Source organism: Plectrocnemia conspersa, unplaced genomic scaffold, assembly GCF_051122295.1.
Source record: "Plectrocnemia conspersa isolate PC_06_02 unplaced genomic scaffold, ASM5112229v1 ptg000001l, whole genome shotgun sequence".
Taxonomy (NCBI): Eukaryota; Metazoa; Arthropoda; class Insecta; order Trichoptera; family Polycentropodidae; genus Plectrocnemia; species Plectrocnemia conspersa.
Window position 1 is genome coordinate 30,558,982 of NW_028277165.1, and position 6,000 is coordinate 30,564,981.

General features: G+C 37.6%; 1 protein-coding gene and 1 long non-coding RNA gene across 12 annotated transcripts in view; one reads left to right on the forward strand and one right to left on the reverse strand.

Moving 5' to 3' along the window:
* Positions 1-2,109, reverse strand: part of SERCA (ATPase sarcoplasmic/endoplasmic reticulum Ca2+ transporting SERCA) — a 24,715-nt gene extending 22,606 nt beyond the window's left edge. For 3 of the 11 annotated variants that reach the window (XR_015810584.1, XM_088191456.1, XM_088191490.1), the window contains exon 1: positions 1,956-2,109. The gene's annotated coding sequence lies outside the window, so the exon portion shown is untranslated. Of the gene's footprint in view, positions 1-590; positions 917-1,780 lie in introns of those variants that run through there. The other 8 variants (XR_015810587.1, XM_088191482.1, XM_088191509.1 and 5 more) reach the window with 4 other exon arrangements.
* Positions 1,723-5,555, forward strand: LOC148239579 (uncharacterized). Its single transcript, XR_015810591.1, has 5 exons — positions 1,723-2,756; positions 3,929-4,006; positions 4,660-4,809; positions 4,882-5,217; positions 5,300-5,555. It is a non-coding gene; the product is annotated as an uncharacterized LOC148239579 (long non-coding RNA).
* The last annotated feature ends 445 nt before the right edge of the window (positions 5,556-6,000 follow it).

The following is a 6,000-nucleotide window of genomic DNA, read 5'->3' on the forward strand; positions in this document are numbered from 1 at the left end:
TATACTTGTTAGCAAAAAAAGTGATAACAGCGTATGGATTAGTATACCTGGCTGCTGGAAAATAATATAAAAATCTTATACTTGTAATTCTAACAGCAGGTATAAATGTCCATGCACCGTTAACACCTCAAAGGTTTACTTTTGATATAAATCACTGCTATAGAATAAAATATTTAAAAAAATATACTGTTTATTAAAATTTATAATCATATTAAGTGTTGAAAAACTTAAATGTATAAAAGGAACATATACTGTATGGTGATTTAGATTCATAATAACATTGAAATTTCAAAGAGATTTTGAGTTATTGATTGATAGCAATCATTGTCGATAGTGAGATTCAATTTCATCGTAGATGCAGATTTTTCGCATAAAGAACCAATGTGTAATCCTAATATTTAGATGTTTTTATCGAGAGACGTATTCTATTATAATATTAGAATCTGATATTTGTGTTATAATATTTTCTCAAAGTTCACATCACTGAATATTTTGTCACGACTTGCGACGAAAACAAATAAAGCGGCATAAACGTTCGTTTATTTAATCACATTATTCGCGATTTGAACTCTATTTGTTTTGTACCCTACCGAACGGTGTCGCGCACCCGCCGACGCGTTTCCCCGATTCGGCGTTCGACGCAACGACCTGGCAACACCGACGGAGCCTCGCGGCTAACTGGCGCGTCGTGTTGGACGCCGATTGGCCGCGGCGGTTTGCGGCTATTTTTAAAAACGCCCGAACGCGAAACAGAGCGAAAGCGCAAACGTTGCGCAATTATTACCGGAGAGCGGAGCGCGAACGACGGCGACCCGAGAGGGAATAGCGAAGAGAGACCGGGAAGCCGGGACGCCGGGACCGAGCGCCGGCCCGGCGGACGCTTTTAGCGCTTTCTTAATTATTTTGGCAAGCGCCGGGGTTGGACGACCGAAGGACGCCTTCGCCTTTTTTTAGCCGCGAGCCCTCGCCCCCGAATTGCGCAACTAGCCCGGCGCGAAGCCTTCTCTCGCGACAGGGGTGCCAACCGCCCCCACAATTTATATACAAAATTACTCCCTTTTAAAATTGTGTTTTTAAATTCAAATTTTATTTTTGCTATTGATTTTTGAAAGCTCAAAAAGTGCAGCTTTGGACCAAATAGTAATATTTTTTTGCAGTTCAAATTCAAGTTGCAAATAAGTAACATATGTAGGTTAATGTCAATCGGCGGCCATTTTGATTTTGTGACGTTAAATTTTTGAATTTATTTATATTTTCAATGTCAACCGTGGAATTGGAAATGCGATGCTCGAGTTTATTATTGGGATTTGATCAGGGTTGTCAGATGTGAAATTTCAGCCAAATTTTACTTTGTATTGTGTGTGCAATATTGCACAAAATGCTCATGCTAGGTTGGGTTAAAATTAACCGTTTGATAAAAATAAAAATATTGCAAAAACATATTGTTGGATAATTTGGCACAACTTGGCATCGGTCCCCGCCGCCGTCGAGCGGTATTTTAAGAACAATATAAAACGTAAGATTTTTATTTATATTCGCTCGCGGCTAAGAAGGTCGTAAACGACAGTTTTCCGAGTCGAATTATGCAACTCGCTTTCCGAGCGAACGACCCGATCCGATCCGATCCGATCCGCGCATCTATTTTCAAACCGCAGATATGCACTCGCTTATTTTTCGCAGTGACTTGACTACTGACGGAAAGGCGCGCGCGCGGCAGCCGCTAGTGCAAAGTGCGCGGTTTTCAAAATCACTATTAATACAGTTCGCGTGTCGCCGATACCTTTGTCGTTCGCCGTCGTGTATGTAACTGTGCGATTTTTCGCCCGCCCGCGCTTATTTTCGCGACCGTCGCGAGAGTAGGATTCGAATATTTTGGCAAGGTCCGCCGCTTCGGTCCCGAATTAACTTATCGCTTATGTAATTCACACTGTTGTCGCACTGCCCGCACGACTTACCAATCGGTCACTGTTTCGTACTACTACTGTTCGTATCACTGGTCGGTAAAAAACTGAACACAAGGGCACTATCGGCTTTAATCCTCTAAGGCCCCATGGACGGAGTCGTTGAAATGTGAAAATGCCAGCGCCTGCTCTGCTGGACCTGACGGGCGCCGTTTGAAGTCTCCTCAGACCTTATATAAGCTTCGGGGGAGGCGAGGGGACGGGATCGGTGCCAGAATCCGGTTCCCCTCCCGTTCCGCCCCCTTCCCGCTCCCCTCCGTTGCACCCGGCCGACTCTCGAGCTTCTCGGCTTTCCTCGAAACCTTTCCGACGATAAAAATCGCCATCCTACTCCAAACAATCGGTAAAAACTTGCCCAAAAGTCAAAGCGCAAAGTTCGAACTTCCGCGCCGTCGGACGCTCGTCGCTGCGCATGCGCGCCGTCCCGGTCGTAACGCTCGCGTTTACGACCATCTATTTTAAAAGCGATCTGTCTCGTTTTTCACGTAAAATTACCTCAAAGACCGCATTCTAATCATTTAAATTCGTACAATACTTCCGCATAACTGGAATTATGCATATTAACAAAATAGGGGTGAGAATATTCAAGACCCCCTTATGTCGGTTTGTTTTGTACCAAGTAAAAAGAGGTAAAACGTCTCGCATCCTAGGGGAGATGAGAAAGGAGTTATTTTTATACAGCAGCTGCTTAACCCTTATTGCTAGAAATTCATTAGAAATGATTATATACAATATTTTTCATATTATAGATCTAAGCTTACACCAATTGTCTCATACGCTGAAATATTCTAAACTGTGTGTTTGCGCTTCCTTCTTATTAATAAGAAAACGCCGCGATCGTATGATATAAACAACTTTATGCAGCAATAAGAAGCATAATGATCTATATCAATACCTTTCATCATTTTTTCGCTTCTTTCATGCTTCATTTAAATGTTTTTTCGCTTCTTTTTCTACTTCTCTTAATCATTATTATTTTACTATTGTACTTACATTTTTATGTTAGACCATTACTATTTCATTGCTGCTAATTTATCCATATATGTATATTTATAATAATGTGGTAGAATGGGCTTACACTGTATTTATTTTATTAATTTATTAGGTAATAAAGCTATTTGTTTACATAATAAACAAATATAAACATTAACATAAATAGAATATAATGAAAATACTAATGTTGTCATTTATTTATTTTATAACGACTAACAATAAGTGAAAATTGAATGAAGCATATCCAAACGGATTTTTGACCAATAGGAGGGCGCAATAAACAATTAACCTTTCTCAGAAGTCAAAAATTCACGTCAAAAGCAATAAAATCGTGCTGTCACCGTCGCAGTGGGAACGCTTTTGACGTGAATTTTTCACTTCTGAGAAGTGATAATTGTTTTTGCACCCTCCTATTGACCAAAATTTGGTTCGAAGTCGTTTTTTTAATATTTCGGGTTCATTAGAATTCATTGTATTTAATTATATGACATGCATTTTTCTGACTTAATTTAAGTGGGGGGGGGGATGCTTCCACCTGCCCCCCCAAATGACGTCCTTAGAAATATTACGTTTCGGTTTTTCAATGTTAATTAATAGCTATAATCTAAAATTGTAAATAAATAAATTAACAAGCATAAAATGCTTTAACAAACATACACATATATAATGCGTAATAAATATATAGCTTCTTTTACGTCGCATATATAAAGTATATTAAATAGAAGGTTATATTCTGACATATTTATTTGTCATATTAAAAAATGTGTTTGTCTTTCTAATTTGTAAACATATTCATATAATCTATTAACATGATTATTTATTTATACCTATTACTACCAATCATTTTAGTTTAATTTATGTTCCGTTATATTTATATAGGTAATAAATATTAAATATTTTATTAATTCAATCATTTCATTGAACTTTCTTCCCACATTTCTTTATTCTTTTCTCAACACATGTGTTTTTTTTAGAAATAGAATTTCTTCAAAACTCGTTTCCTTTGCCATTGTGACGTGTGTTGTTTCGCTCGGTTGAAGGTAACTCATGACGTACGTACGCTCCTTTTTATCATACATTTTATGTAAACGATATACTACCCAACATTACTGAATTAAACTGACCGGATTTGACCGCCACGTGTTGTGTGTAATGATGAGATACGTGGTGTGAACTATTTTCCTCATCTCGCTGCAATTTTATCTCTAGTAATGCAATTCGTATTATATATACCAAGTGAGTCACTAGTGGTTTCGCGATATCAATACGTCATATTTGTATGTACGTCACAAATTATAAACATTTATTATCTATTGAATGACAGCTGGAACAAAGAAGAGTCAAATGTTAACGATTATTTAATAATTATGATAAAGCAACAAGTTTCCCACACTAATTGTCATAATCAAATAGGCTATCTATTTTTTGCATTTACACATCTTTATCAAGGAGGAGATACAACACATATCTGAGCAAAAAGCTACTGATGATTTCGTAAAATTTAATAGCTTATCCTAAAATCATAAACTGTTACTCAACAAGGCAATATGAACATATTGAAAGCAAATCTTGACTATAGACAACATTTGAATCTTAGTGTTAGCTTTGGGATACAGTTAAATGTATTCGGGAGGTAGCGTGTACACAATGACGCCATTTTTGAAAATAATGAGTAGTGGTGTTGTGATTGCGTCCCTCATTCTAGTCAGTCGCGGCCAGGACACCAGCGCTCGAGTACGCTTTTCTGAGACGAGCCATCCAGCTTCTTAACGAGCTTGCAAAATACAATTATGTTTTCAGCTATAACTAAAAGGAGAAGAAAAAAATATTTCATATATATTTGTAATAATAATAGGTAAGTCATAAATTCAACACCGGAAAAATTATTTGAAATTATATTGCATACATATATTTTTAATCATTTCAGGTGTATGCTTTTCAAGCAGCAACATGGTCTCCATCAATCTTGATCCACTGTCACTAATCTTATGGTTTTTTCTAACTTTGTTTCAAGATTATTGGACTCTAATGCCTGCACTACACTCTCTGGAAGTTGGCAAAGGTTGGCCAAGGACGGAGAATATAGTGGGTTACTTCGGACGAGTTCGGTTCTGTCCGCTCTAAAATCTCTTGGAAGTTGTCCGAGGTTACTGAGAACGGGAGGTACAGTGGGGGTAATTCAGTCGACTTAGCCAGCTTCGAGCGCTTCCGAACATTGTCGGCAAAAGGACCGAAGTCGGAGCTGCTCTTTTGAGCGCGAGCGGTAAGATACTTCCCATTTCGCTCTCAAGCGTGTTAAGTGACGAGAGTGAGAGAGATAATGATATGGTATTTTCCAAACTGAGATAGAACGAGTCACTCGCTTCAATTTCAGTATGCGCGTAGGCGTCCTATGGTTAACACGCATGTCGAGCGCTGCATCGTGGTCACGTTGTCAAGTTATAATACCACATGCTTATCGGGACTTCAACAGATTCTTACTGACATATTTGAATATTTTAGGGCACCAAAAGGGATTAATTATATTTTTGATAGTATATTATTCTAACAGATATCGTTATTATATTTTTTTCATATAAAATTAAATAATTTAAAAATAAATAGTGGTATACTTGATTTTGTTAAAAAAAATCGTTTCGAATATCTTTATGTATTTTCCTAGATCGGTTTATATAAATGTCGCACCATAACGAATTTTTATTTAGAATTGAATAAATTTAGGATAGTCACAGATGTGGTGTTCGTATTCTGAACTATCATTTTTATGCCTTATGGCATTTTGCAAAAGCCGACAAAGATTTTGCGTAAATTGAATATTTACGACCGAAAAGTTTTCACTGATATTGTATTGGTGAGTGCCCACACAAACTTTTATAATTATCAGTAGCGTAATTTTATTAAAACGTTAATTTAAAAATTGCGATTATTTGGCATATTTTTCGATCGCGCGCAAATATGCCAGCTGTACGTAACAGAAGCCGCCGTCCGGACGGTATATGAAATTTGCGGCAGTGTGGTCGCTTACTCGAAGTAGTAGGTCTCCCCG